The following is a 24239-nucleotide window of genomic DNA, read 5'->3' on the forward strand; positions in this document are numbered from 1 at the left end:
AGCTTTTAAATAAAATCTGTGACTGGGAAATCACTTAAATGATGATTAAAATGAAAACACCAATCAGAAGACATGTAGTCATTAATTCCACAGAAACACCATATTTATATTCTTTAAGCATTTATCATGATCATTAAAACACAAGATGTTCTAGAGACCAGCAAACCACTGAGCCCTCCATGTTTGAGTTCTACAGATAGCAGCAGATAATATCTGGAGAAAAAGGTTCCCTGAACAGCCAAGCAAAGGTCCACCAACTAGGACATCTTCCCAACTCCTTTAGCCAATCATCTTGTGCCCCGGAGTGCTGCATTTGGTTGCTTTTATCATATCTTAGAGGGTAACACCTATTATAAGTGGTCATTAAATTACCCATTCTCCTACTCCTTTATTCCAACCACCACTATACTGTATTGTATAGAACCATTGCACTGGTGGTTCTATGGCAAAGCTTCATAAAGCACCCCGTCTATACACTGTCAACAGCCACAGGTCCTTTTGTTAACATGCTTTCCTCTTTGGGTTAGTTCTATTTATTTTAATATCATGCCCATAAAGATTAAAAATGCAGATCATTTTCCATTTAACATCCCTTTTTAAGTTTGTATTTTCCGAAAATCTAAGAAAAATTCATTTTTATACCAATTGTCAAGGCTATGGTTTTTCCAGTGGTCATGTATGGATGCGAGAGTTGGACTGTGAAGAAAGCTGAGTGCCGAAGAATTGATGCTTTTGAACTGTGGTGTTGGAGAAGACTCTTGAGAGTCCCCTGGACTGCAAGGAGATCCAACCAGGCCATTCTAAAGGAGATCAGCCCTGGTGTTCTTTGGAAGGAATGATGCTAAAGCTGAAACTCCAGTACTTTGGCCACCTCATGCGAAGAGTTGACTCACTGGAAAAGACTCTGATGCTGGGAGGGATTGGGGGCAGGAGGAGAAGGGGACGACAGAGGATGAGATGGCTGGATGGCATCACTGACTCGATGGACGTGAGTTTGAGTGAACTCTGGGAGATGGTGATGGACAGGGAGGCCTGGCGTGCTGCGATTCATGCGGTTGCAAAGAGTCAGACACGACTGAGCGACTGAACTGAACTGAACTGAATACCAATTGTGCTTCCCTTGTGACTCAGCTGGTAAAGAGTTCACCCACAATGCAGGAGACCTGGGTTCAATCCCTGGGTTGGGAAAATCCCCTGGAAAAGGGAAAGGCTACCCACTCCAGTATTCTGGCCTGGAGAATTCCATGGACTGTATAGTCCATGGGGTCGCAAAGAGTCAGACACGACTGAGCAACTTTCACTTCACATATCACCTTTATCCATAAGGAGCCATTTTTCATTTTATTATTTTCCAAATCGCCAAGAAACCACAGGTTATGTATATATAAGCATCAGTATATTGTAAGCATTACTGCTCTTCTTCACTTTGATGTATGCATAGTTTGAGGGGTTTCCCTGATAGCTCAGTTGGTAAAGAATCTGCCTGCAATGCAGGAGACCTCCGTCCAATTCTCAGGTCAGGAAGATCTGCTGGAGAAGGGATAGGCTACCCACTCCAGTATTCTTGAGCTTCCCTTGTGGCTCAGCTGGTAAATAATCTACCTGCAATGCAGGAGACCTGGGTTGATCCCTGGATTGGGAAGATCCCCTGGAGAAGGGAACAGCTACAACTTTTAACAAAGTTTATTTTCATTCTTTCTTTGTCTGCTTTCTATGCCAAAACTACCCCCTGGTAGTTTCAATATATCGTGGCAGGTCTAAAAACAATGTTCTTTCGTATCTTATACACTAATTTTCCGTCTTTTGCCATTCCTCATCTCTTACAAGGTTTTCGTATTTAGCTCACAAATAGGTGAAAAGTAGATAAGTTATTTTGTTCTCCTTTGTTGGTTTTCTTCTTCCATTAAGAAAACTAGAATTCCCTTGCAGCCAAACTAAAGTGATTCATTTGCTGCTCGCATCTTAAAACAATTCCATAATTTCAGTGGCTTCACAATGTTTTCTAGACCTTCAAATTCTGTCCTCTCTAAAGTACTATCTACCATAGAGATTATGTTGTTAACTTTACAAGGAAATACCGAGCTCAGGTAGGGCTTTTCTCTGACATTATGGATATTGATTCCGAGGACTAACTGGTACTAACTCAGTACCACAGCTAAAGTGGCCTCAGGTATGATACTTTTCACACTGCTCCTTTGATTGCTCTCATATCTATCCTGAATCTTTTTTTCATCATCTGTCCTCAGACTTACAAAGTTCACTTTAGTGATAGCAGCCACATTACCACAATCATAAACATAAACTAGAATTTACATGCTCTGAACCTCCCTAAACCTCATTTCAATTGTAAATTTAAACCTAAAAAAACCCTAAATTTTATTGTAGCTATCTTAAAAATCTTCTTCCTAACTACCTACAAGTAGTCTCTCCCTTGAACCCTTGGGCCAAATATAGACTTTGCTCTACTGCCTAACTTTTTTCCACATGCTCCTTTTTAAAAAAACTGTCCATCAATAATTACCAACAATCTCTGCAAATAACCTCTTGCTAGAGCTAGATATGGAGAAGGCAGTGGCACCCCACTCCAGTACTCTTGCTTGGAAAATCCCATGAATGGAGGAGCCTGGTAGGCTGCAGTCCATGGGGTCACTAAGAGTCGGACACAACTGAGCAACTTCACTTTCACTTTTCACTTTCATGCGTTGGAGAAGGAAACGGCAACCCACTCCAGTGTTCTTGCCTGGAGAATCCCAGGGACGGGGGAGCCTGGTGAGCTGCCGTCTATGGGGTTGCACAGAATCGGACTTGACTGAAGTGACTTAGCAGCAGCAGCAGAGCTAGATAACTGAAAATATCAGTTATCCTCTTGCATATATAATATCATTATTATATGTAAAACTTTCCACTTTCTCTGTTTTCATAGCTGGAAGGAATCATCATTTTAAGAGCAGATTTTCAGATTGTATTCAGGGGTGCCTCAGACGTTCTTTTTAGAAGAAAATTAATGAAGGAGCAATATCATATAGAAGGTGTTCCAGAACTAATTCATCCAGAACACCATCACTTTTTGCTTACAACTTTTTTGAAATAATTTTAAATATACAGGAAAATTACAAGCACAGTACAAAGAACTATTGTATGTGCTTAACCCAGACTTTAACATTTTGCTACAACTGCTTTATCATTCTTTCCTACCCTTTCTCTCTTCTCTTCTCCTCTTCTTTCTCTTTTTACACAGTATCCATCTTTTATTTTCTGAACTGTTTGAAAGTTACAAAACCTTGTTCCATTACCTCTAAATACTTCCAGGTAGATTTCCCAGGAACAAAGATATTCACTTATATTATTACAGTATGATAATCAAAATCAGGAAATTTAATACTGACACAATGCTGTTACCTAATCTATACAACTTACTTAAATTTTTTCAACTGCCTCCAAAATTCCTTTTACAGCAATGTTTTCTGGTCCAAAATCAGCCTTTCTTTGCCTTTTATAATACTGACATTTATAAATAGTACAAACAATTTTCTTCGGAAAAGGAACTTTCAGTATGGGTTTGTCTAGTTTCTCATAATTAGATTTAGGTTATACATTTTTGGCAGAAACATTATATAAATGATATTGTGTTCTTTTCAGTATATCACATCAGGAAACATATAATATGGTTCGTCCAGTTATTGGTGATCCTGACTGTGCTTACTTACTTAAGTAGTTAAAGTACTATCTACAAGGTTACTCCACTGTAAAATATGTTTTACTTAGTAATTAAAGAACAATTCATGGAAAGATATTTTTATAACTTTGTAAATATTTTAGCCCTCATCCATTTCTCACTCACTGGTTTTAGCATCCATGGATGACCCTTGCCTGGTGGTTAAAATGGTTGCAAAATGGTGATTTCCTAACACTATCCTTCCTCCTACATTTATTTATATGGTATCCTATTCCCTGGAATGTGAAGTCAAGTGGGCCTTAGAAAGCATCACTACAAACAAAGTTAGTGGAGGTGATGGAATTCCAGTTGAGCTATTTCAAATCCTGAAAGATGATTCTGTGAAAGTGCGGCACTCAATATGCCAGCAAATTTGGAAAACTCAGCAGTGGCCACAGGACTGGGAAAGGTCAGTTTTCATTCCAATCCCAAAGAAAGGCAATGCCAAAGAATGCTCAAACTACCGCACAATTTCACTCATCTCACACGCTAGTAAAGTAATGCTTAAAATTCTCCAAGCCAGGCTTCAGCAATATGTGAACCGTGAACTTCCTGATGTTCAAGCTGGTTTTAGAAAAGGAAGAGGAGCCAGAGATCAAATTGCCAACATCCACTGGATCATGGAAAAAGCAAGAGAGTTCCAGAAAAACATCTATTTCTGCTTTATTGACTATGCCAAAGCCTTTGACTGTGTGGATCACAATAAACTGTGGAAAATTCTGAAAGAGATGGGAATACCAGACCACCTGATCTGCCTCTTGAGAAATTTGTATGCAGGTCAGGAAGCAACAGATAGAACTGGACATGGAACAACAGACTGGTTCCAAATAGGAAAAGGAGTTTGTCAAGGCTGTATATTGTCACCCTGCTTATTTAACTTATATGCAGAGTACATCATGAGAAACGCTGGACTGGAAGAAACACAAGCTGGAATCAAGATTGCAGGGAGAAACATCAATAACCTCAGATATGCAGATGACACCACCCTTATGGCAGAAAGTGAAGAGGAACTCAAAAGCCTCTTGATGAAGGTGAAAGTGGAGAGTGAAAAAGTTGGCTTAAGCCTCAACATTCAGAAAACGAAGATCATGGCATCCGGTCCCATCATTTCATGGGAAATAGATGGGGAAACAGTGGAAACAGTGTCAGACTTTATTTTTCTGGGCTCCAAAATCACTACAGATGGTGATTGCAGCCATGAAATTAAAAGACGCTTACTCCTTGGAAGGAAAGTTATGACCAACCTAGATAGCACGTTCAAAAGCAGAGACATTACTTTGCCAACAAAGGTTCATCTAGTCAAGGCTATGGTTTTTCCTGTGGTCATGTATGGATGTGAGAGTTGGACTGTGAAGAAGGCTGAGTGCCGAAGAATCGATGCTTTTGAAGGGTGGTGTTGGATAAGACTCTTGAGAGTCCCTTGGACTGCAAGGAGATCCAACCAGTCCATTCTGAAGATCAGCCCTGGGATTTCTTTGGAAGGAATGATGCTGAAGCTGAAACTCCAGTACTTTGGCCACCTCATGTGAAGAGTTGACGCATTGGAAAAGACTCTGGTGCTGGGAGGGATTGGGAGCAAGAGGAGAATGGGATGACAGAGGATGAGATAGCTGGATGGCATCACGGACTCAATGGATGTGAGTCTGAGTGAACTCCGGGAGTTGGTGATGGACCGGGAGGCCTGGCGTGCTGCGATTCATGGGGTCACAAAGAGTCGGACAGGACTGAGCGACTGATCTGACCTGATCTGATCCCCTTATTTATTCACTTGTTTACTGTAAGTATGAACTCATGGATGTTTTAATTTAATAGATTAGCATTTATTAATCTCATTGGGCTTCCCCCCTGGCTCAGCGGTAAAGAATCTGCCTGCAATGTGGGAGCTGCAGGAGATGAGGGTCCCATCCCTGGATCAGGAAGATCCCCCAGAGTAGGAAATGGCTACCCACTACAGTTTTCTTGCCTGGGAAATCCCATGGACAGAGAAGTCAGGTGGGCTACAGTCCATGGTGGCACAGAGTCGTATATGACTGAAGCAACTTAGCACACACTCAATCTCATTATTTTGAAGCTGAATTCTCTCAGATTTGGCCAGTGGGAGTCCCTCTGATCTGACTACTGAGGCCTTTTGACATGTCCCTATCACTTTGTGAGCTTTAACATCACTTTTATTTTTATTTTGGGATTTGTTTCCAAACAATGCTTTTAAAAATTTGAAACCCATTTTTCTGCTATAATATTTTTTCCTCCAATTTTCCTTATTTCAAGTCAGGTTTGTATAAAAAGTATCTAGAATACAGAGAAGACGGAGAATAAATGATGGTAATCCTTTTGTTTCTGTGGCTATACTGGCTACCACACCATCCCTCAACCTGCCAGGCATGCTCCTGCATTAAGGGCCTGGCATCCCTTGTGTCCTTGGCCTGGAAGCTTCCTCCCCAGACAGCTCTGTAGCTGTTCCCATGTCTCCTTTAAGCCATAGCTCAAACATCCCTTTCTCGGGGAGGCCTCCACTGACCACTTTTATTACAGCAGAACAAATGTTCTCAAACTTTTTAAAACACCCTTTGAAAACTCTTGATGATAAACCCTTCATTCCCAAAGCTCCATTCCAAAGCAAGATATAAAATAACAATCGGTTTAACCCATCAATGGTTATGTCAGAAACATGATCTTAACCCTCACTGGTTTATTTTACCACAGTCAATTGACAAACTTTCTAAAGTGTTTACTGGTATATGCATAGTCCTTCTGGGTCATTGAAACAAAATAGATGCTATCCACTCTGCTTCTTCTGAGAGCAGAGCAGAAGATTCCTTATTGATCCACTTATTCAGTTCACTTCCTTATTATACACAGCATATCCACATCTATATCATTTTGCTATGAATCAGTCTAATTTTTAAAACTGTTTACTCCTAAATAAAAGTATCAATAAACTAGAATAATGTAGAACTATTTGCCTTACAAAACTGCTCTCTAAAAGAATATGTTTTAAACTATGTAACATTTAACATTTGATTATCCCAAGTAAGTCTTTAAAAAACAAGCAAAAAACCCTCAACAAAGAATCACAGATAATAATCACCATCAAAGAGATATCCAAGACTTTATAAGTCAGGTGCTTTCATTCACATTCAGCAGAGAAACTCACTTTTCCCTGAGTATGTTGTTTCAATATACAATTTAATGTGATTACATTTCACAGATCAGGGTTAAAAGTGTCCTTGCTAAAATACACAGCAAAGTCCATGACTTAACAGCACTTTTCCAAGGCAAACTTGGTAAGTCATTACTATGCATCATCAGTTTCTTAGAAGATCTTAAGTTTGTCAAGCTACTTACCTAGTCTTTTTCTAAAACTACTAACATACTTCAGACTTTCCAAAGTATATTATTTCTAGCTCCTATACTGAAGGCATATAGACAGCTTATCTTTCCCCTCAACATCTATTTTTCATTAAGTTAGGTTTCAAGATGCTTCTGTATAGAGGAATCAATACATTTTTCAACACAGCAAATAAGTAAATGCTTACAGGCCACAAAATGATGAGATGCCTCATTACATAATATAATAGGATAGAATAAATTCTCCTAACATGTAACTGATTTTTGAAGAGTAAGTCATGTACCCCAAACTATACTTTAAACCTCCTGGCTACCTAGTCCATCTAGTAAAATCCTTGAGTGATTTACCAATAATACATCCAAAGACCTAACTCACTTACAAAGATAACTATTTTAAGCACTGTAAGAACTGATTTTAAGTGAAACTCACGATCTCTAAAATATATACATATATATATATATAAATTCAGTGGCCATTTGCTTTTTCATTATAATGTTAGTTATCCTATAGTACTCAATTATCTAAGATAAAAGGCACAGCATAGTATTTAGTCTTCTAACATACAAAGAAGAACTATATTCATCACATATGATGAAATACAGCTTCTTGTTCTTGAGGGCTAGACCTGAGCTGTCCAATATGGTAGCCAGTAGCCACACATGTCTGTTGAGCACTCTGTAATATATCTAGTCCAAACTGAGACACACATCAGTGTAAGATACACATTAGATTTCAAAGACTTAGTATGAAAAAAATATAAAATATCTCACTAATAATTTTATGTTGTTTATATGTTGAAACAATATTTGACATATTGGGTTAAATAAAATATTAAATTCATCTGTTTCTTTTTACTTTTTTAATGTGGCTACTAAAAAATTTAAATTGCATACATGTCTCACATTTTATTTTATTTGAATTTTTGACTGTCCTGAGTCTTTGTTGCAGTGCGCAGGCTTTGCTGCCTAGCAGCATGTGGGATTTTAGCTCCCAAGCAGAAATTGAACCCATGTCCCCTGTACTGGAAGGCAGATTCTTAACCACAGGACCACCAGGGAAGTCTCGCTTATATTTTATTTTTATTGGAGAGGACTTGTTTAGACTAAAGTGGACAAAAGGCACAGTCAGAGGCCAGCTCCACAGTGTATCATAAATATCCTGCAACCATACTACTTTCTAAGGTTTTGAGGTTATTAGCAGATAATCAAATCCCACAAGCAACAGAAGACTAAGTCTATGTGAACTCAGTTTGTAATGAATACAATAATAAATTTACACATTTAATGATATCATAGTGTTTAATTAGGTAACTTGGTAACCACCTGCTGTAACTGTCTTTAAAATTACTATCAATAGTATTGTTTTGACATAGCTAAAGTTCATAGATTTTATTTTTTATTATCTCACTTCTATAAGTACTATACTGAATATTCTTATAAATAGTTAACTGTCTACTGAATACCTTGATTTAGATATAATGGGCATTTCAAATTCATTATGTCAAAACTGAAATCATTATCTTGCTGTTAGGAGTCTATTCTCTACGGTATTTCTGTGTGCCTCAGAGTAGGAATGGTCTATCCCTCCAGGTTAGAGGGCATACTGTTCCCTGACAAGGATAATAAAGATAATGTCATCCTCTGAGACAAGGTTGGCCAGTTTTGCTAGTAGGCTTTTACAAGCCTGGGAGGACACAGATCCACCTGCGTCTGAGGGCATGGCATCACCCTGAGCCTCATTCTGTACTACAGGACTTGGGGAACCAATATGAACATGCAGATTATACTGACTACTTTGCTATGAGCAATAAACTGTCTAAATCTGACTGGGTTCATTGTTTCCTTCTTACAGGAATCTACAGAGTGTGGTGAGCCAGCCTAGCAGCTGCAGCTGCTTAAGAACTCCTTAATGCTCCTCCTTCCTTTGTGTCCTCAGTCTTCATACAAGCACCTCTGTCTACTCCACTGTCCAAGTCAGAAACCTGACCATCAGTCTTGACTCTTGCCCCTCATTCACCATATCCGGAGCATCACCATGTCTGAATTATTCTACCATCTAAATTTCGACTTCCCCTGCCTTCACCCTGGTTCGCATCATTACCCGCTCTCACCTACATGCCTAATTTGTGTCAGCGTCCCTAGCGTTCCCCTACTTCACCCATTCTTCACGTTGCTGCTGTAATGATCTGGTTATGTCATTTTATTGCCCTCAGGATAAAGCCCAAACTTGTCAAAGTTACGAAGTATTTTAAGGTCAGAATTTATGTCGAATGTTTCTTGGAATTCTATTTGTGATTATATTACTGGGAGGAGGGAGGAAGGAAAACAGAAAGAAAGATTAGCCCACTTCTAACATCAAAAACTGTGGAGCAAAATGTAAGTTGGGTGGGGTAGACCTTAGTTAATTCATCAAAACTTCTCTCTTCCTCATTCATGAGCATAGCTGAACTCTAAGACTTTCCTCTGTTAGAACTGGTAATGAAAAGGGGGTCCAACACAGTCAAGAAGGGCCATTTTTATTTTATTTTTTTGCCAGCCACATTTATTCTGATGAAGAGAATGCTCAGGTTATAAGCAAACATGCCCTTCCTGTTACTAGACTCAGAAGAGGTGATTGGTGTCAAATCTATCTTTTCTTTTGGTTCAGGGCATTCAAAAAACAGGCCTCTTTTCTTTTTTTTTCCTTTTAAATGATATTTTAAGCATGCTTCATTCAGATATATCATGTTGACTGAACTGGGGAAAATTCAAATAAGATTATCCTGCTTCTCGTTTGGTCTAGCTCCTATTTTTCATGACTTAGCTCAAATTTTCTTTCAGGAAACCTTCTCTGACTCCCAAAGTACGGTTATATGTCTTTCCTATGTGCTTACTCATGTTTTAGCATTTAATTTCTTGTTGTTGCTATTTAGTCAATAAGTCGTGTCTGACTCTTTGAGACCCCATGGACTGTAGCCTGCCAGGCTCCTCTGTCCATGAGATTTCCCAGGCAAGAATACTGGAGTGGGGTGCCATTTCTTTCTACAGGGGATCTTCCTGACCCAGGGATCAAACCCCACATCTGGTTGGCAGACAGAATCTTTAACACCAAGCCATAATACTGAGTATTAATCTCTGGTAATCTTCTTGAAGACAGTGTGTTTAACTCATTATCTATACCCTCTATGTTATACCATCATGCCTGACATATAGTGGATACCCAATAAATAATTATTTACTTTAAATATATAATCAGATCACACTTTCAAAAATCAGAAAGGGAATTGTAATCTTGAAGGGAAAGAAACCAAAGGAAAGGGATTTTAATTGTAGAGTTTTTCTTATCTTCTAACATATACTCAAACACACATACACACATACTGGTATGCCAAAACACTAAAGTTCTCCTAATTTCAGTACCCTCCCACTCTGAGGTTTGAAGTTACAGAGCCATTAGACGCTTTCATGAGAAAAAGAGAAAATGTATTTTTTTTCAAGGATTTATTCATGTAAGGCAGATTTTGATTTAATCTATATGTAACTCAAGTCTGCTTCCAGGCCAGGAGCACAAAGATGGTGAAGCTAAGATGACAGTTTAACTGGACACTTAACTTCATCTAACACTTTAGGATGAAAGATCCTCACATCTGCTTACTAGCCTTTTCAAGAGGTATTTTTGGCCCCTGGTTAGAATTTTGAGAAGAGAAATTTTAAATGCTGCTGAGCTTTCTTCCAAGACTTTACCCAGGGCAGCCAATGTAGCCCCTCAAAAAAATAAAAAAGAGAGATCTTTAAGGCAATCGGTATAGCACAGTAGGTTTTAAGAATGTCTATGATCCCAGCAGTGTGAATAGCTTAGGGAGACACTGGTATCCTGGTAATCACTAGTTGGTTACCCTAATTTAAATTTTCAGAGTTTTCTTTGGCCAATAGCTGAATTATTGGTTATAAAATGATTTTCAGTAAGATCATTCTAGCACAACCTTATATTTTAATGACCTGGTTCTTTTAGATTATTAAAAGCAAAGTTCTTAAACTCACAGAGCATTTTCCTTCATATAAAGAATAAGTCTATCAAGCCCAGGTGCCACAACTACTGAGCCCACAGGCCACAGCTAGAGAGTCTGTCTGTGCACCACAATGAAAGAGCCCACATGCAGTAACCAAGACTCATGCAGCCAAATAAAGGAATATTTTTAGAAAGAAAAACAAAGACTATCACCACACTCACAGATAAATCTGGGTTCTAGTAATGACCCTGCAATTTGCTGTATGAACTTGGAGTAATAATTTTAAAACTTCTGAGCCTCAGCTTCCTTTTTGTGGTCAGGATTAATTAAATAACAATACAATGTATCCATAACATTACCCACTACTCTGTTCATGCTCAATAAATGGCAGTCATAATTTTCACAAGATTCTTAATAGCATGAGTTAGCAGGCCAAACCTGTCCACCCCTGTTTTATAAATAAAGTTTTATTGGGCCACAATCACAATCATTAGTTTATGTTTTGTCTGACATGGAACAACAGACTGGTTCCAAATAGGAAAAGGAGTTCGTCAAGGCTGTATATTGTCACGCTGCTTATTTAACTTATATGCAGAGTACATCATGAGAAATGCTGGACTGGAAGAAACACAAACTGGAATCAAGATTGCCGGGAGAAATATCAATAACCTCAGATATGCAGATGACACCACCCTTATGGCAGAAAGTGAAGAGGAACTCAAAAGCCTCTTGATGAAAGTGACAGTGGAGAGTGAAAAAGTTGGCTTAAAGCTCAACATTCAGAAAACGAAGATCATGGCATCCGGTCCCATCACTTTATGGGAAATAGATGGGGAAACAGTGGAAACAGTGTTGGACTTTATTTTTCTGGGCTCCAAAGTCACTGCAGATGGTGACTGCAGCCATGAAATTAAAAGATGCTTACTCCTTGGAGGGAAAGTTATGACCAACCTAGATAGCACGTTCAAAAGCAGAGACATTACTTTGCCAACAAAGGTTCGTCTAGTCAAGGCTATGGTTTTTCCAGTGGTCATGTATGGATGTGAGAGTTGGACTGTGAAGAAGGCTGAGCACCGAAGAATTGATGCTTTTGAACTGTGGTGTTGGAGAAGACTCTTGAGAGTCCCTTGGACTGCAAGGAGATCCAACTGGTCCATTCTGAAGGAGATCAGCCCTGGGATTTCTTTGGAAGGAATGATGCTAAAGCTGAAACTTCAGTACTTTGGCCACCTGATGCGAAGAGTTGACTCATTGGCAAATACTCTGATGTTGGGAGGGATTGGGAGCAGGAGGAGAAGGGGACGACAGAGGATGAGATGGCTGGATGGCATCACTGACTTGATGGACGTGAATCTGAGTGAACTCCGGGAGTTGGTGATGGACAGGGAGGCCTGGCGTGCTGTGATTCATGGGGTTGCAAAGAGTCGGACACGACTGATCGACTGATCTGATCTGATCTGATGACTACATCTGAACTACAATGACAAAGTTGTGCAGAGTAACAAGATTTAAAACAGAGACTATATGGCCCACAAAACCCAAAATATTTACTATCTGGCCTTTTACAGAAACAGTCTGCTGACTCCTACTTACAATAAATTTCACTAAAACTTCTAAAATAATATTATCACCTTGTAGACTATTAATAACCATTAATAAAGCTTTCCTGGCTTTAATATACTCAAAACTTTGTAATAAAGTGCAGTGCATTTAATCTCACAAAGATAATGGCTCATCTAATGGCTCTTTCATCTGTCCTCAATAGTGAATGGATGTGGCTGGGAAAAGTCTGACAGGAATGGCTATACAAAATAATAAGCAAAATCTAACTCTTTGTAACAAACTGATAAGTTTAAGTATATTACTTGCACTTCTATATTCTAGGCTTAATGAAAAAGATAGGAAGGCAGGATATTAGGTTCCCCGTTCAGCCTCCACTGACTTCATTTCCACTGGTCTCTAGAAGTACTAATTAATAAAATCTTTCTAGGAAAACAGTACCTTATAGCACTGTAACATTCTTCCAAAGGTAAAATAGAACTTGAGTAGTGTTATCCAGTGGAGGCTATCTCTGAACAACTACTTCCTATCCGAACCGAAGTGTTTATATTAATAAATGCAACTGGATAAGAATTCTCCTGCAACCTAGAATTCTCCTGATACCCTGCATCTCTACTTTCATTTGAAAAAAATACTCCTCAAGGGAAGTAAGTCCACATTGCTTCCCTGCTCTCGACCCGCTAAGAGTAATGACTTGCCATCACACTTAGAATAAAGTCCAAGGGCTTCACTGGGGTCCCGATTAGGCTGTACTGTGCCTCTGCCTAACTCTTAACCTCATTTCCTACCACTCTCCTCCTCTACCCACCGTGCTTCTTACTAACTCCTGAAGACATCAAACATAAGCCTCTGCATTTGAGTCATTCCACTTCCAGCTACACACTTCCGATATGTAGCTGGTCTGGGAAACTCAGCTACATTTCCGATATGGGAAACTCATATGGTTTGTTTCCTCACTTCAGATTTCTGCTCAAGTATCGCCTCCACAGAGAAAACTTTCTTGACTGCTTTTTCTAAAGTAGGATACTATGTTATTCTCTACCCATTTAATCTGCTTTTTTTTCCCTACAGCAAATCAAATACATATTTACTCATCTGTTGCAATATATATATGTGTGATGAGGACCAAGATTTCATCTCATTAACTATTTTATCCCCAGAGCTTAGAACAATGCCTGGCAACAGTGAATTATCACTGACAGGGAATCTATTGAATTAACTATGTGAAAGATTTGACTATTCAAGGAAAGCTTTCAGCAAATGCAACTGACGGTGGAATGAGAAGACCAGTAATAGTAATGGTGGTCATGTGAATCTAGAATACTCACAGATGGAAAGGTAGAAGGCTGAAGGAACTAGATTAGCATCGGAATTAGAGTAAGATTTTTAATAGCTAGAGGATAGTAGGCAGGATGGAAGGAAAAAGAATGACACCAGGCCACAGATGGCGGAAGCCTGAGAAAAATGGAGAAAAATCTCTTTTTATAATCCCATTCACTCCCTGTCATTCTCCTTCCTCTCACGTTTCCTCTAGCAATATTGCATGCTAAGTCACTTCAGTGGTGTCCAACTCTTTGTGACCCCGTGGACTGTAGCCTGCCAGGCTCCTCTGTCCATGGGATTCTCCAGGCAAGAATACTGGAGTGGTTTGCCATGCCCTTCTCCAGGGGTCTCCCTGACCCAGGCACGGAAGCCATGTCTCTTATATCTCCTGCATTGGCAGGTGTGTTCTCTACCACTGGCGCTACCTGGGAAGCCCTTATGCACCCACTTTTGCCACCTCTCTTCCTTGTCCTCTTTTGCTTCCTCAGTCATAAATTGTTTTTCACTTGTATATTGTCTTCACAAGGTTTTTTCTTGTGAATCAGTGGCCTGAGTAAAAGAAAAGATCTCTAATGAGAAACTCTTAAAGAGTATATTTGATATTCTTTAGATGCTAAGAACACCAAAATCAGCATCAACATCAGTATCAGTACTGATGATCAGTACATTGATGATCAGTATCAGGTACTCATCATCAATGCAACAGACTGAAAAACAAACGTGAAGGCACTCCCTTTCACCTCCTACATCAAGAATCCCGACTGCTTTGGGAATTCATCTGTTTAATGTTCTTTTCTTCCTTCTCCAGAACATATCTTTAAAAGATAATCATCATTTTTAGTTTTACTGAGGTATAACTGACATATAGATAATTGCACATATTTTAATGTATATATTTTGATGAGTTTGGACATGTGTGCACACATCACCACAATTAAGGTACTACAAACATATCTAGACTCTCAAAAATTTCCTTGTATTCTTTTGTGGTTTTGTGCTGTTGTAAGAGCACATAAAGAAAATGAAAGTGAAAAAATGAGATTTATCTTCACCATTTTAAAGTGCACACTATCATATTTTTAACTATGGGCACTGTGTTGCACAACAGACTCAACATATTTGACTTCTATCCTCAAACTGCTTTTAAAACTTATGACACACCCACTAAAGTATGCTGGGCCTAAACCCTAGGCCTAGCATTACCTTGTTTTATTAAGTTGACCCCAGTGCTGATACAAGCTAAAACAAAAGAAAACTGACAAGCAGTCTCGTCAGACTCATAAATGATTGTGTACATGTGCCTCTTCTCAGCTCTCATCAGATGACACTGGGCTCGGTGTTCAACTCGACTCTTTGAAGGATAATTTCTGACACATTAGCAGCAGCCAACATAATAATATATATTAATTTCAGTCAAATACCTCTCAAAATATAATACCCCAGAACATCAACTTACTCATTTTAAATTCTTCCACAGGAGTCTACAGGAAGAACATGATCTCTGTAATCCAAAAGGAGTCTTGAGAAAATAAACTGTAAAAAAAAAAAAAAATTTAGGAGGAATTCATAATAAAGTTCATGTTTTGCCCATTAATTTTAGATACCAAAGAAAAATCAAAGCGAGGAGAGATGTTTTTAATACCAAGCATATTTATAAGTAACAAGGCATTAAGATTTATAAACTAACATGATCACCTACTTAAAGCTAATCAATATATTCAACAACAAACAAGATACTTGTCTTAAATGATTTATTCCATTATTTTGGTACCTATGCTTAAATTAATTCCAATTACAACTCTATATTCAAGACTTGAGAGAGAAAAAAGTTAATTACGCAAATTAAAAATCAAAAGCCTAGAGTATTAATCTCCTCTACACATACCCCTGTTTCATCTCTCCAACTCTCCAAACCCACACTCCCTGTCTCTGTCATTGTACATTCAAGCCCGTACTATCAAGTCCAATAGGGTTGGTGTGAAGTTAGTGTAAAGTATGTATAGCTAGCAGTGTGACTTTATTATTTGTTTTGCTTAGTTCCAGGACTGAAGAATGCCAATTTCAATGCAAAGGGTGGTCATTTGTGCATGTATATCTCTCTTCCCACTCCTCAATGAAGCTGTGACTTCAGTGACGTTCAAGAGTGCAAAATACAACAACTGTTTGTATTTATCCGTATTAATGTCACAATATATTTACTTTGGAAGGGATAGGTCCAAATTTAGGTTAGCAGCCTACTCTGGCTTAAAACAGAACATATCTCCCTAAGGCACTCTCCTTCTGAAATAATTCATTACCATAAAAGTTAAGTATTTACAGGACAAAAACCTGAAACAATAGTAAGAGCAACAAAACATTCTGCTTTTCATTTCCACTAACTTGGTGTTAATGAAATGTGACACTGCTATTAGCATAGTATAATATGAAAAGGTGTCCAATGTACAAAGATAATATGAAAACTCCTTCCCTGGTGGTTCAGACAGTAAAGAACCCGCCTGCCAGTTCAGGAGAAGCAGGTTCGAGCGCTGGGTCAGGAAGATCCCCTGGAGAAGGGAATGGCTACCCACCCCAGTATTCTTGCCTGGAAATTCCAAGGACAGAGGAGCCTGGCGGGCTACAGTCCATGGGGGCCACAGAGAGTTGGACACAACAGAGCAACTAACACTAATGACAAAAGCAAAACAAAAATAGTTCTCTTTCCTTTTCATATGCCCTTTGTGTTAGCTGAAAAGCATATGACCTTGTTATCTACATGCTAGAATAAAGATATAATATATATATAAAGATATATATAATAAAATTGGTTGCCAGTGTGCCTAGAAGGAGGCTTCAAAAATAACCAAGTAGAATTACTTTTCCCAGTGCCCCATAAATGATACATTATACAGGACTCAGTTCTTACTTTTCTGTGTTAGAAGCTGTACTAAATGCAGTTAAACAAGAGAAAAAATATCTAAATAACTCTCAGAAGTGGCATACATAGATATTAGATCTTTGTTGAAATCTCAAAACTTAACATTATCCAAAGGTTTAAATCACCTTTAAAACAGTATTAAAATTCTAAACTCATGTTGTGTTTATCTTTTTTTAAGTAGATGTATATTCCTAGCAACATGTTTGTATCTGATGTTACTCATATACATAAAAGTATATAGTCATTTTAGGGATTAATAGAAAACCCGACATCTGCACAGAACATTTCCCTCATTAGATATTATCATGTTAGCAAATTTTCCCTATTTTTTATTTTACTACAAAATAAAGTGAGCTGATTTTTACCCTCAAGTTTCTCTATAATGTATACTGCCAATATTGCAAATATTTTAATGGCACATTAGAAGAATCTCATTTTCCTCTAAAAATCACTACAGCATTTAGCCCTGAAGAGACCTAATAACACATACAAAAAAATCAAGATATGACTATGGCACACTGGCATACCAGTTACCACTTAACAAATATTACTTTAATCATTACTTTTAAACTAAAAGCTATCTTTTCTTAAAATCTCAGTCAAGATCCCATCGGTCATTAGAATGTTATTTGGCCTCTTCCTAAATAAGTGCCAAATTGAATCAATTACACAAGAATCAATTAGCAAAAAACTATATACAAATCAACTGTCTTAACTACCAGCCAAACTGTATATTCAAAAAAGTAACTCTCTTCTGTCAGAATGTCACATTTGGGGTTCATGGGGGTATAAACTGATACCTTTCTAGAAAGCAATTTGGAATAACATTTATAAAATATTACTGTTTATTTTCTTTGACCAGTAACTCTATTCCTAAGAATTAACCTAAAAAAATAATCAGAAATAAAGTTTATATATATATATAAAGATGTGTATTCCAACATGACTTACTAGAGCAGAAGGACAAAAAAAAAATGCAAAGCTCAAAACAAAGCTTAGATTTAAAATAAATACCACGCAGCCATTTAAATCACAATTATGAATAAAATATTATGACTTAAAATTCTCAGCACACATACATAAACCATACCAAAATATTTACAGCAATTACCTGTGGTTGGCATCATTATAGGTTATTTTTATATACCTCTTTTGTATTTTCAGGAGCTAATACTGCTATTCAAGAATATTTTAATATCCTATACTGAACTATTATAAACTAAGGGGTTTTGTTAGAAGTCATTTCAGTGACAGTCATAGACCATTTCACAAGCACAGAGAAGAAAAGATGGCTGGTCAAAAGTAGATGACTGTCATCAGCTAGCTTTCCCTCAAGCACCAGGAATACTGCTATAGTTCCCCTGCTAATATCCATCAGTAATCAAATTAGTAGAGCACTCATGTTAACAATTTGTATTTCCATCTGAGGGTGAATTTATTTAACAGATAGCTGTTTTTCCCAGTAAAGACAGTTAGTACAACAAACTTGCATGGGATAGGAACAAATATTTACTGAGTAAGTTAACTGCTGCTGCTGCTAAGTCACTTCAGTCGTGTCCGACTCTGTGCGACCCCACAGACGGCAGCCCAACAGGCTCCCCCGTTCCTGGGATTCTCCAGGCAAGAACACTGGAGTGGGTTGCCATTTCCTTCTCCAATGCATGAAAGTGAAAAGTGAAAGTGAAGTCGCTCAGTCGTGTCCGACTCTTCACAACCCCATGGACTGAAGCCCACCAGGCTCCTCCGTCTGTGGGATTTTCCAGGCAAGAGTACTGGAGTGGGGTGCCATTGCCTTCTCTGATACGTTAACTGACATGATGCTAAAAGCTTTTCTGTTGTTGGTGGTGTTCAGTTGCTGACTCTTTGAGACCTCACAGACTATAGCCCGCCAGGCTCCTCTGTCCTCCACTATCTCCCGGAGTTTGCTCAAATTCATGTCTACTGAATTGGTGATGCTATCTAACCATCTCATCCTCTGCCGTCCTTTCTCCTTTTGCCTTCAATCCTTCCCAGCATCAGGTTCTTTTCCAGTGAGTTCACTCTTCAAATCAGATAAAGTAATGGAGCTTCTACAACAGCTCTTCCAATGAATATTCAGGACTGATTTTCTTTAGGGTTGACTGGTTTGATCTCTTTACTGTCCAAGGGACTCTCAAGAGTCTTCTCCAGCACCACAATTTGAAAGCATCAATTCTTCGGCACTCAGGTTTCCCTGGTGGTTCAGACAGTAAAGAATCAGCCTGCAACACAGGAGACCTGGGTTCGATCCCCCGGGTCGGGAAGATCCCCTGGAGAAGGGAACGTCTACCCACTCCAGTATTCTGGCCTAGAGAATTCCATGGACAGAGGAGCTTGGTGGGCTACAGTCCATGGGGTTGCAAAGAGTCAGATACCACTGAGTGACTTTCACTTTCAACCTTCTTTCAACTCTCACATCTGTACAAAACCATTGGGAAAACCAAAGCTTTACATACTTCAACACTTTACAGATTTCATTTAATCCTTGCAATATTGTAATGTAGGTATTATTATTTTTCAGAGGAGGGAACTGAGGCTCAGAGAGGTTAGGTAACTTATCTAAGTACACAAAGCTAGTAAATAATGACACTAGAATTTGAACAAGCTTTTCCATATACAGAACCTTCTAAAAATATCAGTGAAGGAAATAGTTAAACTGTAATGATGGGATTATTCATCCTGCATCAGATAATGCCCTTGAAAATATTTCAATTGTAAAACACTAAGTAAATAATTTTGAAACAGCCAATAGCTAATTCATTGAACATTAATAATAAACAGACTCCACATAGCCAAGAGAAAAGCAAATAAATGCTTCAAGTAATATTCAATAAGATAATGCCTAACATTAACTGTGTCTGGAAATTATAGGTGTTCAATAAATACAGTATTGAACCAAACTAATTGAGATTGGCTGATAAAAACAAAAATAGAAACAAATGTCTATCACTTTCCAAAAGCTATATGAACACACTCAAGTTACAAAAAATTAAATTTATTAAATTACAATATAATAGGGACTTCCCTGGTGGTCCAGTAGGTTAAGAATCCACCTTCCAAGGCAGGGGACATGGGTTCTATTCCTGCTTGGGGAACTAAGATCCCACAGGCCTCAGGGCAGCTAAGCCCACATGCTACAACTACCAAGCCCACGCACTCTGGAGCCTGCGTGCCACAAGTAAGACCTGACACAGCCACAGATAAATAAATATTATAATATATAATTAATTTATGCTAGACAACTGTTTATCATTAGGTAGAAAACGGAGAAGGGATTATATATTACAGAGTAAACATAAATCCCACACACAATGATGCATTTAGCTCCTAATAAATTAATACAACTTGATTAAGGATCTAGAAAGGAGATAAAATAATTGAGAAAGTTTCTATTTTAACTCTTAAAATCTAACCACTAAAAATTTTAACCTCAATGCTACTTTCCTTTAAATGAAGCATTCTAGGGACTTCTAGAAGGTTCCTGTTTGGGTAAAACTATTAGAAATCATAGCTTTTAATAATTTAAATAATCTGTTAAAATTCTGCTAACAAAGTCAGAGTTAAATGGCTATGGTTTTGGTTCACAAACACATGATATGAATAATTTTTGCCTATTTTTAACAATATATAAAACCTCTACCACTATACCATTAAGATAATTAAACTAAGTTAAAGCCCATGTGTTCTATAAACTTCCTAAGGTCAAAAAAGATGATTAAACTAAGTTAAGGCCCATGGGTTCTATAAACTTCCTAAAGTCAAAATCGTTGCTGGCAAAACACTAAGGGTCAGTTTTTCAAAAGCCAAAATAGACAAAGGAATTTAAATTGCTACAGATAATCACGGAGCAAATTTGGACTAAAGTAAGGAAAGTCCCGTGGACGGAGGAGCCTGGTGGGCTGCAGTCCATGGGGTCGCTGAGGGTCGGACACGACTGAGCAACTTCACTTTCACTTTTCACTTTCGTGCATTGGAGAAGGAAATGGCAACCCACTCCAGTGTTCTTGCCTGGAGAATCCCAGGGACGGGGGAGCCTGGTGGGCTGCCGTCTACGGGGTCACACAGAGTCGGACATGACTGAAGTGACTTAGCAGCAGCAACATACTAAATACATAAGTATACTTAAGCATATGTATATTTATATATTTATTTATACATTTAAATATTTGTGTTTATGTATATATCTATAAATATATATAAGTAAATATTTATATCTATTTATATTTTTATATATTTATTTAATAATGCTATAGTACACTCTTAAAGACCAAAAATATACCCCTTTTAAGATAGAATGGAAATAAGACTGGGTGTGTTGATATTCCTGGAAAGTAGACCTATCTTGGGCTTTCCAGGCGGTGCTAGTGATAAAGAGCCCGCCTGCCAATGCAGGAGACATAAGAGACACAGGTCCAGTCCCTGGGTTGGGAAGATCCCCTGGAGGAGGGCATGGAAACCCACTCTAGTATTCTTGCCTGGAGAATCCCGTGGACAGAGGAACCTGGTGGGCTACGGTCCACAGGGTCACAAACAGCTGGACATGACTGAAGCAACTTAGCACACACAGCACAGACCTTGCTCAGCCACTATTCAAATTTAAACCCTGGCACAGTCTGGATAACCTATCATGCATAATCAAGAAATTAACTAGCACCGCCACCCAAGATCATTAGCAATGGTTTATTTTAAGCTTAAATGAGACTAACTTATAAAAATGATATTAGTATGCTTTATGTCTTCTTTGTAAATAACTGTAAATTATATAATCTAAATGAATAAACAGAAATAAAAGGTGGGTCCAAATAAGGATATTAATATTACCTATGATTATTAAACAAAATAGAATTATAAATAAGATTAAAAGGATCAATAAAATCTGTTGAGTTAAAGCCATAAAATTAACCTCCACTAATGATCTAGTAATTATATTTTTCAGGCAATTTTTAAAAATAATTTTATTTATTTATGGCTGTACTGGGTCTTCATTGCTGCAGGGGCTTTTCTCTAGTTGTGGCAAGCAGGTCTACTCTCTAGCTTCAGTGCTTTGGCTTCTCATTGCGGTGGCTTCTCTTGTTGCCGAGCATGGGCTCTGGGGTGCACAGGCTTCAGTAGTGTGGCTCCCAGCCTCTGGAGCACAGGCTCAGTAGTTGTGGGGCGTGGGCTTAATTGCTCCACAGCATGTGAGATCTTCCCAGATCAAGGATCAAACCTGTGTCTCCTGAACTGGCAGGCCGATGCTTTACCACTAAGCCACCAAGGAAGTCCCTTTGTCAAACAATTTTTATGTAAAATTGTTGGTCAGATTGAATACTTGTGCAAGATTTGTAAATACAGATAAAACTTTAAACAGTTCAGAGAGTAAAAGTGGTTAAAATAAGAATCATACAGTAATTTCTGAAAATGTGCTAATAACTTGTCACAGTGAGTCAGATGCTAAGGTTTTATCTTACTCATTGTTAAATTCCCAGAACCAAGTATAGGGTCTGCAAAACTACAAGTTGTTAGTTATAACAAACTGAGGTTACATCCTTTAGCAAGTTTTGCCAGATTATTTTTTAAGAAGTTAAGATTTCCCATCCTGAATATTTTAGTGCACGTATGAGTATGTGAATTTTTCTGGGAAGAGGATTAATATCTTTCATCAGAGATTCAAGTGACACCAAAAAGTTAAAAGCTACAGATCTAAACAAAATACGGACATGCTGAATGTAGGTCATCACTGTCAAACACAGAGAGGTAAGGTAGCTCTAGAAATAGTTCAGAAGAGAACAGTCAGCTCTGGAAGGAAAAGAATGGAGTTTTTTGGTAGTATTTTTTCATTTGTTTATTGCCCTTGTTCTTTTGCCTGTGTTGATCAATATTAGAAAATTACTACAATTCTTCATTTAATTCAGTTGCACAAATGTAACCACTGATATAGTTACAGTATAGCATACTTTAGAAAGGCACACTACTGTTATGAAGTTAAATGTACCTACAATAAGATGAACAAGTTGAGGTTACACATAATATCTTACTAGATAATTATCTTTAGAATCTCAAGTTTAACTTATTAATATTCTTTTTATTAATTCCTGTAACCCTTGCTTGCTATAACTGAGTAAAATAGTGACTAAACCTCACATGATAAAGTAAGCTGGATCTCCTATTAACTCTCTCTTTACACATAATTTAAAATCTTCTTTTAAAATTATAAGCGTACCTATTCTGTAGGTGAACACCACACAGCCCTGCCCCACCAAGCTTATTCTATGTGCCAATCCTCATGCCAACTGTAACTAAAATGCTGTAATTCCACATCATTACATTAAGCAAGAGCCAAGTTGCGGATTTTACACTGTCTGATTACTAAGATCACATTAGCTTACTACCAATGGTTTAGTCACTGCATCAACTATGGGTATTAAATCTCTGGATGCAATGAAAGTTAACAATGCTATTTTTATGTCATGCAAAAAAAATTCATTCAGTCTGTTTTCCCTTTTTGATTACAGTTCATTTAAGGGAAAAATGTTGCTGTATGGCTTGACAATGTTTTATGTGTCTTCGGCTGATAGAACACACAAAACGTTTGAATAGGCCCATTTATTTGAGCAGACGTATTAAATAATACTTTAAATGTGAACATGCATGTCATAAATTTTGTAGTCTCTTTAAAGTAGGATAAATCTGGTATTTAAAATAGTCTTTGTTCAAAGCCATTTTTTTTTCTAACAGTCATAAAGGGACTCTGATTTGTGCTGCATGAACAATGCCAGCATCATCATTTTAATGTTATCCATATGGGCTTCTAATAATAGATAAGAGTCTACATTTGTATTATATGTCTTAGAGACATTTAAAATCTAGATAAGGAAAGGCTGATTTCATTGGCCCCATAGTTAAAGGAAAGCAGACCCTAATTAAAAGAATTCTGTTCTGAATTAACTAGTTTGACATGTGCTAATTGACAGTTCCTGTGAAATGGTTCTAATTAAAGTCAATATGTCTTTTTCAATTAAAAGGAAATTAAGAATATACTAATATACATTAACAACTTAATCTGCCTTCAATATCCCATACATCAGCTGCTTTTTTCCCCCCTAACGTTATTGAAGAGCCATCTGACATGAATCATCTACTGTTTGCTTATGGTATCTCATTATTACTTCACACGAGCACAGGGGTAGTGTATGTCCCCTTGAGGAAGATGATAACCTGCACATGCTTTAATTTTAAGATCTCCCAACTCTTAGTTCATTAAAAGTAAACCCACCTTTTTGAATTCAAAAAATGGACACTCTTAGTAAGAATCTTTGCTAACTGAAAACAAAGACAAGTGTTCTCAATTAGTTGGTCTTTTACTATAGGCCTTAGAGGTAATTGCATTCTG

At 37.9% G+C, this 24239-nt stretch overlaps 1 long non-coding RNA gene across 25 annotated transcripts in view; it reads right to left on the minus strand.

The window, feature by feature from the left end:
* LOC147369973 (uncharacterized) overlaps positions 1–24239 on the minus strand; it is a 155718-nt gene that overhangs the window by 24223 nt on the left and 107256 nt on the right. For all 25 annotated transcript variants that reach the window (XR_015168268.1, XR_015168260.1, XR_015168261.1 and 22 more), the window contains one exon: positions 15392–15468. This is a non-coding gene — a long non-coding RNA (uncharacterized LOC147369973). The remainder of the gene's footprint in view (positions 1–15391; positions 15469–24239) is intronic.

The sequence above is a fragment of the Bos grunniens genome, chromosome 7 (genome assembly GCF_055505025.1).
Source record: "Bos grunniens cultivar Pamir isolate PY7600 chromosome 7, Bosgru_T2T1.0, whole genome shotgun sequence".
NCBI classification, from domain to species: Eukaryota; Metazoa; Chordata; class Mammalia; order Artiodactyla; family Bovidae; genus Bos; species Bos grunniens.